Source organism: Macaca thibetana, chromosome 17, assembly GCF_024542745.1.
Source record: "Macaca thibetana thibetana isolate TM-01 chromosome 17, ASM2454274v1, whole genome shotgun sequence".
Taxonomy (NCBI): Eukaryota; Metazoa; Chordata; class Mammalia; order Primates; family Cercopithecidae; genus Macaca; species Macaca thibetana.
Window position 1 is genome coordinate 87,720,972 of NC_065594.1, and position 13,448 is coordinate 87,734,419.

Genomic DNA, 13,448 nt, shown 5'->3' on the forward strand with positions numbered 1-13,448 from the left:
CTTCAATGCAATCAAATTGATACCTAATACTAATCATCACAATCTCTAGGTACAATTGTGAAGACTATTTTCAGAAAAGGTAGTGAGTTTTACATCTGATTTATAAATACAGATAAACATACTTTTTATTGAGGAACAGTTTAGATATATAGGTTATAATAATCCCAACATTTCATAAACAAAATGTTCCAAGAATATCATGTTAAGAGATTTAGCAAGTCTACAGTAGCATCTACCACCTATATTTTTATAAAACTCCATGGATAAGTTTGACGTGCATCAGCAGTTGAGAATATATGGCCTAGACGCTAGATTCAAATTAAATAAGTAAGGCTGTGGCCAAAGAGAATTTTAAATAACAACTAAATTTGTGACTGAAATAATACTACTGTTGTCCCTTAATACGTGGCAAAGTACCAACAGGACTCTTAATAAGTGGAAATATATAACAGACAGTGAGAATACTGATAAATATCCAGGAACTTGCTATAAAACATACCACTTCTGAAATATTTATAGTAATAACATTTTTCTCCCATAAGGCTGAGTATCTCTTCTGATTTGACAAGTTTTCCCTTGCAACCATAATAGTAACAGATCAAATCAAATGAATCTAATTATTCCCAGCACTTCTCCTTTTATAAGATGAATTAGCAAGTCTTGGTGATTAAGAACCCTCCAGGAAAACCTAAAGCTACTTTTAGATTTAAAATATACCCTGAAAATTATATTAAAATGTTTCTATGTTTAGGATTCCATTTGGGAATGAAAAATGAAAAAGGTTGTCAGAAAAAATTTGGACTTTTGATTAAGATAGAACTGTGGATGCCTTAGAAGCACCCCTATTTGCCTATGTAATCAAAAGGACAACAAAACATTTAAAAATAAATCCCGCCATGTCATCAATAACTAAAAGACATCTTAGAAATGTCGAGCTCTAAAAAGAATGTCACATTCTACAACAGGGAAAATGGCAAGACAAACTGAAAATTAATGACTTTCATTGAACCTACCAGAGAATTGAAGACACGGGACATTCAATTCTCCTGAATTCTGAAGAGACACATAGCTTGCAGAAAGAAAGAAAACCCAAGCATTTGCTTAGGGGCAGACATCACTGGATGAGATATAATCTGGAAGGAAATTTAAACTAGTAACTTTTAACCAATTTCTAAAGGCTGAACATGAACTAATGTCAGAGTGTGAAGCTGAGAGGGGCGCTGACATAGAGGTCTCATGCTACTACAAGCCTTTCTGCTGGGACACTTACTCTGACAAATCAGGGAGAAGCCAGAGGAAGAGGCCCTACTGAGACTCATTAGCTTCTATTTCTCCTAAGCATGAAAAGGCTGATCTGCAGAAGAGGAATGATAGAAGCATTGCTTGAGGACACTGCAGCTGGCTGAAGACAAAGGGGTGGGGTAAGAGGTACTACACTTATTGGAGCCATGGAAGATCTTAAGAAGACCACACACCCAAGGGCTTCCCTAAGTCCAAAACCTAATGAGAATATCATAATGAACCCACTCGCTCCTTCCACCCCACCTCATAACCATGCTAACAAGCTTCAAGTAAACAATAACAGGGGAAACATCTACAGAACTACAAAAGGAAAACTCTCTCCAGGGAGAAACACAAATTAAAGATGCAAAGCCAATCAGAAAGAAAAAGTCCAAAATATCACTAGAGAAATCGCAAGTCTCCTGTGCCCATAACAACAACTAATTCCAACTCTGGTAACTAGAGCAACAACACACTTCAAAGTCAGCCCAAATCCTGACAAAATTAAAACAGATGCCATACTAAATGCATAGCAGAAGGCGTATAATAAATACTTGCCTTGACATCTCCTGTCACATATAATACATCCACCTTTCAATACAAAAGTATAAGGCATACCAGAAAGCAAAATAAATAAATAAATAAACAAATACAGTCTTGAAGAGTCAAAGTAATCATTATAACAAAAATCAGTCATGACACAGATGTTGGATATATCAGAGAGGGAATACAAAATAATAATAATTAGTATGTTAAAGGTTCTAATAGAAAAAGTAGATAACATGCAAGAATAGAAGCTAATTTGCAGCAGAGAAGGCTACTACAAAAATAGTAAAATGAAAATATTAGAAGCAAATTAAAAAAACCACAGCAACAGAAACTGTACAAGTCTCATTAGCAGATTTGACACAGCTGAGGAAATAAGTACACTTGAAAACAGGTCAACATAAGTTACCCAAACTAAAATACAAAAGAAAAAAGTATATTGATAAGAACACAACACATCATTCAAGGGCTGTGGCACAATATCAGACCTTCTAACATACATATAATTTGAATACCAGCAGGAGATGCAGGGAAAACAGAGTGGAAGAAATATTCAAAGAAACAGTGGCTGAGAATTTAGAATATTTTATTATTACTAACAGAAACCAAACCACAGATTTCAGAAGCTCAGAAATTTCCAAACATGATAAACAACAACAACAATAACAATAACAATACACACACACCCCTCTAAGCACATCATATTCAAATCCCTGAACCAAAGATAAAGAGAGAATCTTGAAGGCAGCGAAGAGAAAACAACACTTTTCCTACAGAGAAACCAGGATAAGAATTATGACATACTTCTCACCAGAAACTGTGCAAGCAGGAAGACAATGGAATGACATATTTAAAGAGCTGAAAGAATAGATCTGTCAACCTAAATTTCCATATCTACTGATAATATTTTCCCAAAATAAAGAGAAATAAAAACTTTCTTAGGCAGAAAAAAACTGAGGGGATTCATTGTCAGCACGCTTCTACAAGAAATGTTAAGGAAGTCCTTCAAGCTGAAAGAAGATGATACAGGTTATGAGAAACCCAGATCTACATAAAGCAATGAAGAGTATTTGAAATGGAAAAAATGAAGGAAAATAAAATATTTTATCATGTTATAATTGCTCTCAAAGAAAAATAATATTTTAAAGGTATAATATTAACAATGTATTGTGTGATTGTAGCATAAGTAAAAGTGAAATATATGACAAAATTGGCATAGACAATGGGGGGAGGAATGAGGAATATGCAGATGCTGCTGGACTTGCTATGGGGGCACTTCTATCAAGATGTAAGCTCACCATAAGTTATATCTGGACAAAAGTAACTCCATCAACTTAAGTCAAGGAACTTACTAAATTCATTTTGCCTTTGCAGCGTTGTAAAGTTGAAAAATTATCAGTCAAACCATTGCAAGTTGGAGACTGCCTGTACTGTTATAGGGTCCTTACACTACACTTGATGAGGTATATTTCTAGGTGAACTTAGATTATTTGAAAGTGTGCTTTGTAAACTCCAGGGCAATCTCCTCTTCAGATGAAGCAGTTTAGTCACATATTTTTCTCCATTCTAGCTACAATTGCATCATTTGCACACTATCTTTCTCACAATAAAACCATTATGATGAAGAGAAAAGTCATGCTTAGTTGACAGGTAAGCCCTAAGTCCGTCTAATTAAACTATATCCTACAATGTATTACTCCTAATCTGTTTCTCTACATTGCTTTGTTGACCAGTATACCTTTCTTCAATATGCTGACTTAATACATTATGAAACTACTAACCAACTCTATAAAATTTTCCTTGAAAAATCCAACATTTTCTTCCTGATTAATATTACCTTACAATATGAGTTATTTTTTGTTGTGTTTCCTGACCACTGATGGCCAGAGAAGTTCACTGCTCAAATCTCCATCAAGAGAGCCCGCTGCGAGGAGCATCACTGACCAGCCTCAGCCATTGACGCTTCAGTCCATGCTGCATTTCCACTGATGTCACGGCTCCTCTGGGTTACTACCAGGCAATGACCATGGTTGTGGCACTGGTGTTGCCCATATCTACCTGACATGGGATCCTTTCGACAGGCAGCCTTTGCTTGGAAACTCCTCATTTGCCTGTGAAATTTCCTCAGGACTCCACCGTGACCACACATTCTTCTTTCTAATTTGCTCTCCCTCTCCTTTCACAGTTGTCTGCATCATCATCTGAAGACTTCTCCTGCCTGTTCCCAACTGAGTCCTCCCCTTTTATCTCTCACAGACATTTCTCCTAATAAACTTTTTCCATATCCAATCCCATCATGGCGTATACTTCTTGGAGAACCCAGAGTGACACACTATCAGATGTTACATTCTTGGCATTGGTTAAAGCTAATTTTCACAAGTTAGTATTACTCTTCCACAGTTTTCAGTGATAAAACTACCAACCTCGAAATATGGAGCCAGAATATGAACTTGATTCTGCTTCCTCATTTGCTTGTTCCCAAATTTCATGCTTTCTCTACTATACAACACTGCCCCCAAAGACAAGCACGGTCCCTTTCAAATAAATAAAATGATGCATGAAGACTGAATCATATCCTTAGGCAAACAAACATCATATATATTTGTTTATCTCCCCAAAAGTCCTATAGCAATTCAGATATGATCAGCTATATATGTATGATCTGTCCCAATCTTACCTTTAATCTTTTTTTCTTCTGAGAATTTTCTGGAATTGACTGTCTCAATCTTGACTAACTGCTTAATGACATTGATGAAACTTTTCAAAAGCCTAGAAATCTGAACAATTCCATAAAGTACAAATATCTCCTAGGAATACTTAAAGCATATTTTTGAAATCCCTGCTCCACCACTGCTTAGAGATTTTCAATTTTATCTAATAGGTCCCATAAAAAATACTATAATATTTCAGCACCTCAGTATGATGGAGAGACTTACAATGACAACCCTAAGGCCTATAATTAAATCCTGAATCAAAAGTGGCTTGTAATCCAAAAAGATGAGATTCCAGCATTAAGGAGCAAAGAAACTCTCTAAATGTAAGTGATGATTAAGAAGTGACTTTTTTTTTTTTTTTTTTTGAGATGGATTCTCGCACTGTTGCCCTGGCTGGAGTGCAGTGGCGCAATCTCGGTTCACTGCAACCTCCGCCTCCCGGGTTCAAGTGATTGTCCCGCCTCAGCCTCCCGAGTAGCTGTGATTACAGGCACCTGCCACCATGCCTGGCTAATTTTTTTTGTATTTTTAGTAGAGATGGGGTTTCACTGTGTTGGCCAGTCGGGTCTCCAACTCTTGACCTCGTGATCTGCCTGCCTTGGCCTACCAAAGTGCTGGGAATACAGGCGTGAGCCACTGTGCCCGGCCAAGAATTGACATTTTTATACCTGGATTCACTGTGTAAGAATAGAGCAAATTTTCCATCCTTCAAAATCTGGCAAATTTCTTTAAAAATGAAGAGCAGCACCCATGTCTCCAAATTTGTCAGGGCCCAAAATGCCAAACCACCCACCACTAACTACTCTCAACCAATGGACAGGCTGAGTTTCCTCAAGTGTCAGGCCTGGGATGTGCGCTTAGTTTGCTGTTTTATAAATGAGACACTGTTCTCTCTTTGACATTAAAAAAAAGTATAAGCCATGATTAATACGTACCCTGTTTAAGAATGCTAATGCCTTCTAGAAAAAAAAGAGAGTTTTGAGCTGCTAGCACACTCCAAATTCATATGTTAGCATCCTAGTTTGCAAAAGAAAATGTGTCACTATATCAGCAACAGTTACATAAGATTTTTATTATGTCAAGCAAAAATGTTAAGACTCTAGCTAAAATGCAAAGGAGGAATTGAGGCAGGATTTTAAAATATGATGGCTCAGGAAAAATACTAATGAAGTGTGGAAGTCGCATTTAAAGAAACACTTGGTATTTAATTTGTATATAAAACAAACATTATCATTATTTCAGCATTATCAAAACAGTAAGCTCTTCTTTACAAAAAGATTATTGATTCACTATTAACTACAGATATTAACTAGTACTGTTTTGTCCTCATCGTAATTTGTATGGCTCTTTTTATGATATTACTGACCAACTATTAATATTTTGTAACATTGCTTTTATTATCATCACTATCATGATCACCATCATTATCATTAATATCTTAGTCCTGAAAGAAGACTTAGTAATCATCTTTATCTACTTTATTTTACCTATGAGAGGTAATGTAATTTTCCCAAGACGATAGTCACAGCCATTTTAGTTATCCACTCAGCCAGTTTTTCTGTCTCTGAAGTTAATGTTATTTCTCATACAAAAAAGAAAAAAAAATAGAACAGGACAAAGTATGCTGGATTGTCCATTATTAGGAATATTCACTGGAGTATTTACAAACAAAGAAACATTCCTGCTTCTAAAATAATTGAGAAAATTTTTTAAATGCAATAAAATATTAATATTTGAGTTTTCCGTAAAGGATATCCAGCAATTCTTTGAACCATTCTTGTATATTGCCTATAAGTCTTTAAATATTTTTTTTAAAAACACCATTGGGAAATATTGTGCAAGAAATAACTTTCATTAAGTCTATATAAATATGACAATTTTTTCTGATGATTAACAAAGTCACCCACATCTTGTAGGACCTTGCCTTTCATATAAATATGAATAGTACTGATTATTACTATATAGAAATATAAGAAACATTAGGCAAGAAATGGAGATATATTTAGTAAAGATTTCCAAATTAAAAGAATTTTTGGTTATTGCAATGTTTAATTAAAAATGGTATGTATAATAAGAAAGATATTACTTTACTATGCCTTAGTATTCCAAAAATTGTAAGTAGAGTAAAACATGCATTAAATATCTGCCAAACTTTGTGCTATATATTTTAGATAACTTTATAGATTATTCTATCAGTTTTTAAGATAAATTTGATACTAAGCCCATTTCATAGATGAAGACGTTGCGTGTTGGAGAAGTTAAATAACTTTCCCAAGGTCACAGGCATTAAACAGTGGACCATGTATCAAGCACAATTATATATTCCCCCTATTTCTAAGCACCAAATAGTAGTACTATTGCAATGTGTTTGGCAAAGGAATTGGATGCTATGCCCTATAAGTTACATTTAAAGGAACTAGACGCATTAAGTCCTGAGAAGAGATGACTTGATGGTTATGATCTCTGTCATACACCAGTCTTTGGGATAATTGGCAGAATTTGCATAAACATAAGTTTTATTCTTTCAAACTATTGCAAAGATCCATTAAGTTTCTATTGGTTAAAAAATACTAATAATGAGATTCAACTTTTTTTTTTTAACTGTCGGAGAAACTATAGTAAAGCAAGGAGGAGAAGGCTATGTTAAACAGTGTGGCACAAGATCAGATTCAGAGACATCAATATGAACTCACGTTTACTTTTATATGTATATATGGTAAATGCAGAAATAATTATGGGTGTGTGTGTATGCATAGGTTAGAAAGCATGCATCTATTTCCTAGCTCTGTCCACTGAGAGATCCTAGAGGCAGCGATGCTCAGTATAGTGAATACACTGAGCAACCAATTCTTGGTTTCTAAATATCATTCTCTACAAAAAATGAACCAAGACACCTTCAAGAAATGGTTGATGGAGGGGTGGGGCAGGGAAAGTATGAGATGAGTATTTTGGAATCCCATAAAGTAAAGGCTGAAAACCAACCAAACAAACAAAAAGACAGGGCTGCGTCAAAAGAACACAAGAGCCAATCTGAAATAGCTCCCAATGGACAAAGCTGAAACAATGTAAACAAAAGCAACAATGTAAAATGGGTTTATACACAAAAGTATATATATTTAAAAAAAAAAACACACATCGTTTATACTAATACAAGTAAATGGGTAACCTGGGGCAAAACTTCATTACAGAGGAATTTCAAATAGCATATGTAGTTACTCTTCATTCCAGAAGTGGAACTTATTTCTCCTAAAGTATAGGGTTTATTTCCTGCCAATACCGCCCCCCAAAACCCTGCAAAAAAAAAAAAAAGAAAAAAAAAAAAAAGAAAGCAGCAAAGAAAGAAAGCAAAAATGATGCAAGCAAATGAGCAAGCAAGAAAGAACAAGGAAATATGAAACAAAATGTAAAAAGCCATTTATTTGCATTGTTGTTTTCTCTATATTACTAGTAAAACTTTTGTTTTTTATTTTAATGTCAGTATACCTCATCAGTCAACAGTATGGCACAAAAGGCCCTCAAACTAAGGACTACTTTCTCTACTACATTTCAATTTATTGTCACCATTCTAACTGAATCCTTAAGCCACCTAGAAAATTTTAAAGGAAATACAGATACTGTGATGTAAAGTAAAAAGCAAGAGGAAGATGTTCAGCTGGTCAGCTCTGAAAACTTGTTTATTTTAAGAGCAAAATGCCATTGTTCTTTCCCAGAGCCGGGTTTAAACACAGGCAGGTAAATCACAGCAGAACAGAACCTCAATATTGAGTCATTTGAATGTGAATAGAAGCATTCTTCATTCACAGTGGCAATTTATGCTTGGCAGCACTTTTGGTCTATCATTACTTGAGTTTCAAAAGATCCCAAGAATGTGAGTTGCCAGACTAGCATGGCATATATTGCATTTTTCAACCCATAGACCATTTCCCCAGGGCTGGTTAGTAGGCATAAAAAGAACATCTAATAAAAGGGTATTTTTCATTGGTTCACTAATTTCCTTAATTTGAAAGAAAATTAAGCTTGAAACTTAACTTTAAAATAGTTGGTCATTTGCAAATGCTTTTTGAAATGTCCCATAAGAGCTAAGTACTTAAGATGCAAAAGAAGAAAAAAGACTGATGTTCAGATGTCATGAAGACACTGGCATTCTGAGTCAAAGTAATTTGGAAAAAAGAATTAGTCAAAGGTTCTTGTCAAAGTTCCTGTGTGATGGGAAGTTGTCAAAATGATTGAGAACTAAAGAGGATGACAGTTTAGTATCTCCAATTAATTTCATTATTTTATTGAACTTAGAAATAAGGTTGCAAGTATGCACTTATACATATTCCTACTCTCTAATTTTGAGCAATAATGTCACCTGCCAAAAATAACCTGTTGTTTCAATCCTAGACATTATTTCTGTGCTAGGGCTGTCAATTAAGATCACATGAGTACTTTAAAACAAATACTTATAACTACTATAGCTTTCTGCTTTATAGTCACCACTAGGCTTACATAAAGTAACTTATAGTTCTAGCAATCTATTTTAAGCTGATGACACCTTAACTTTTATCATACAAAATAATTCTGTGCTGTTTGCTCCACAGTTCCCAACATCTTGTATTTATGATGTCATAATTTATACACATGTTAAATAGCTTGATTAAGCCATTCCACAACTTACTCATATATCAAAACATCCTGTTGTACACCATAAATATATACAATTTTTTACTTGTCAAATAAAAAATGTTTGTATAATTTGCCATGTGTAATCAGCTATGCCCAAGATGATATATATAATCCCATATATTTTTTAATTGTAGTTAAAAAAAAAAAAACCACATCCACATAACATAAACTTACCCTCTTAACAACTCTGAGGTGATACCTTCAACTCCTATATTTTTACATTTGTTCTTTGTGCCTAATACTGTGAAAACAAGTTGAAATAAATCAAAGCATCAGAAAGAGTGTTAGAGTTCTACATTTCTCTTCAAAGAATCAATTTGTCAGTGTGTTCAATTCTTTGCCTTCTACTTTTAAACTTAATTTCCTCGTAAAGCAACCATTTTCGATTACCTGCTCCACCCTGACTCATTCCAATTACCTGCTCTGTCATAACCATTTTTCCTGCCAAACCACTCACCCTGTCACTCTCTTTAAATTAGCCAATTGGAATTAGTATAGCCTGTGTGGTCTAACCCTAACCAATAGGGAAAGACACTACGGCAGAGGCCACGTGTGTCAGGGATAAGAACCCCTCGCCCTCCCTCATCCAAGTGTGCAGTCACCATTGCTCCATCTGTATAGAGGTACATTGCCTTGCTGAGAATTAAAAATAAAATTTTATATTCAAGTGCTATTTCTTTTGCAGCACCAAAACTTTATTTATAACAAGAAGTTCCATATGCTCTTGTCCCATGATCTTGAATTGGAGAAACTCATTTGAACCTCTTAAATGATTGTCATAAGCTCTACAATCTTGTCACAGGAACACAACGCAGCCTGGAGCATGCCCTCTGGGGACTACAAGACTGCCAGTGAGAGGCCTTGCATCTGGAATATTCAGGATTTTGAAAGGAGTTAGCCAGCTTGCTTCAGGCAGACTGTAAAGGGAGGGCCCCTGGAGAGCCTCCACCCTGCCTCGCAAGTGCTTGCACCAGAAGTTTTGTTCACATAGGGGAACTTGCAAAGGGGGTTTGCCTCTACATGCCCACAGCAGACTAAGGGCCCACAGGCACACTGGGGGAATGGGGTGGAGCCACCAGGAATTCACACCTTATACAAATAGGGAACTCAGCTTATATGTAAAAACGCCCTGGTATTCTACTGTAAAGGGGGCAACCGGGAGCCTGCTTTCAGGACCCCTCTCTTTGCTAAGAACTTTCCTTTTCGCTTAATAAATTGTACTCCAGTCACTCTTTGGTGTCCACGTGCCCATTTCTTCCTGGCAATGAAACAAGAACCCAGTCCTAGCTGAGCTAAGGAGAAAAAAATCTTGCATCAATTTCTCCACTGACACTGAGGGTTGCTTACAATGGGAGTCAACAGAAGTTGCAAACCCAGATTTATATGGAAACTCTCACAGTATTGAAATGTCAGTCCAGGGTGTTCCTTAAACAGTATGTGGAATATATGTGTGTGGATAACAGTTTGCATTATACTGTATATCTCCTCTCAATCAAATCACAGACTTCTTGTGAGCAGAGGCTATTTTTGTTCAGGTTTGTTTGACGCAGCCAATGCAATGCCTTGTGCAAAGTGACCATTTGTGTTTGTTACTTGAGTTTGGCAAAGACAAAAAGAAACATCCAAAAAAAACACCATTTTGTAACTTTTCCTTCAAAGCCCTGAAGGTCTCACATGGTCTCACCATAAATATTTTACAAAATGAAGTGAGCTATAAATTCTGTCCATTGATGGTCCTGATTTGGGACTAGGGATAGGGACTAGGAATAATTATGGCAAAGGACATTATGATTGACAAGTGATTTGTTGCAAATCAACAGTGGAATAATCCCAAAGAAATCATTGCATTTAGCTAATCAACTGGGCTTTATCAATTGGCTTTGGTTATTCAGTTTTGTGACATCTGGTTCTTTCAAGAGGTTATTTTTGACATTGTGTGGCCTTGCTCTACACGACATCACATTTCCAACAAGTCTGTGTTATTATTTTGTATTTAATGGTTCTAAAATGAGAAAACACTTAACCTCTCCAGAAGTAAAAAATAAACTTGCATTCTTCAAGTCTGTTTGTATAGCATTCTTGCAACTCATTGTGCTTTTATGAAATGGTGTTTGGGTGTTCCTTTGATTTCCCTTGTTGTTTATGTTATTAATGAGACACTTATAAATTCTTGCACAAGAGAGCTAAGAAGTAGGAATGTTATGTGGGTGATATGTAATCAGGATATATATGAATGACCACTTTTAAGAGTAGGAATAATCAGATTGATTTCTCCATGTTATTATGTTAATTAATCCACATCATAAAGTTTTAGTCCATTTCCTTTTATTAAGAAAACTTAAGACACTGGGAATATAGATTTAGATGTAAAATATAGGACAGGTCTATGGTCAAATCATAACCAGACAATAGAAGCAAAGCAGAAATCCTTCCTCAAAACTAGTAGCAACCTAGTTAAAGAAGAGGAAGTTGCATGAAACATAGAAGGTAAAGTGAATATCAAGGTTATGTCGCCGTTGTGAATAAAGCCATTTTAATTTTCTGTGTTAGGGCTCCTTTAGTTTCAGATGACATATTCACAAAGTAAAGCAAATTTCATGACATGTAGCTGGCAGTCCAAGAGCTCTGTGGGACCCAGAAGTTGAAACAGTCTTGTTCTCCAGAAGGCTGCCCTCAAGTGGTGGCCAAGATGGAGACAAGAAGTTCCTGCTCTCATCCTTCTTCTGGCTAACAAGCCCAAGGAATCAAAATCCCATTCCTCCTGATGGTTCCAGCAATGACCTTGGAGCATTTTGATTGGCCCTGCTTGGGTCAATGCTAATCCACTGGCTACTTACTGTACACCAGGCATACTTTTGTGAGCTTTTCCCAGTTTTTCCCAACTCTGGTGCAAGAGAGAGAAAAGAGTCAGAACTTTCTAAGCCATGGGAAAATAGTTCTACACAAAGGTTTGTTTGTTACCAGAAGGGGTAGGGGGTCTCCATAAGGCACAACCTGTGGTCTACCTGAGTGTAGCCACCACCGACCACTACATCGTTATTACCTCTGGGGAGGCTGCTGGAGCTCATAGCCTTTGACACAGACTCCTGAAGAACAAGGACAATCAAGAGAAGGCATATATGTTATGTTTAAGCCCATTGCTTCAGCAACTTGATCCTGGTCTCCACTGCTCCCATCCTCAATTTATATCGGCTGTGTCTGTTTCCTTTTACCAGTCTTGCCATTCTGTTGCCAGTCCACAATCTGATCTCAATTTACCCATTCCAGGATCTCAGCAAAAATGGCCCGAGACCCTTGTGCGTATATATATATAAAATAATATGTATATAAATACATATATATATATATAGACTACTTCCTGCATTGCTTATTGTTTTCAATTTTCTCATCTGTAAATAGTCATTTAAGTGTTTTAGAGACAGGTGCAATATTTTATGTTAGCTTCAGTTCCCTGTAGCATCCCCTGTAGTCTACTGAATGGTTCAGTGTTCTTTCCTGTAAAAACAGACAAGATGGATTTTAACTGAAGAAATCAGAGAGCTTTCAGATTAGTTCCCCTGGTAGACAAAGTTTAACTCGCATTCAAGGTTCAGATTTTTCATCTCATTTTAAAACCCCCATGGATTATTCTATCCAAGACTCCTGCGGGTTAGTGTTTGTATATAAAAGCCCTTCTGCTGAATGCTTCAAATCTGCCCTACAGAGTTTAATATCCCCCTTGATTTGAAGAGAAAAACATTCTTAGAGTTTTATATTTCTGGATCCTAACTCTGGGGCCAGGGCTGGCACTCTGGCAGAAGGGTTTGAAACATGGGCTGAAAATAGCTGACTTCCACAGGCTTGCCAGGGATATCAGATGAGCTCAGAGGACTCTCAAGAATTCTCTCAACAGCGTTTCTGCTATTCTGGGAGGACGAGATAACCAACAGTGGCTAGTTTTAAGGTTTATAGCTTTTCTGATTACTATTGGTATTACAAAATACTGTGAATGCCTCCCAGCGTAGCATTTGAAAGGGACCCTCTCAGCGGGATGGCATCTTGGAAATTTGTCTTTGCTTCAGCACATAAACAGTCTGGCTCAAGGCCAGCGTCGTATTTTATACGATGAGCAGAATGGTGAACACTGCCCTTTGGTGAACATGCAGGGTGTCTGAACTAGAGCTAGATCATCTTTAGGATATTTTCTGGATATAAAATTCTATTATATATCTATTCTGTATTCTATTCTATATATTTTTC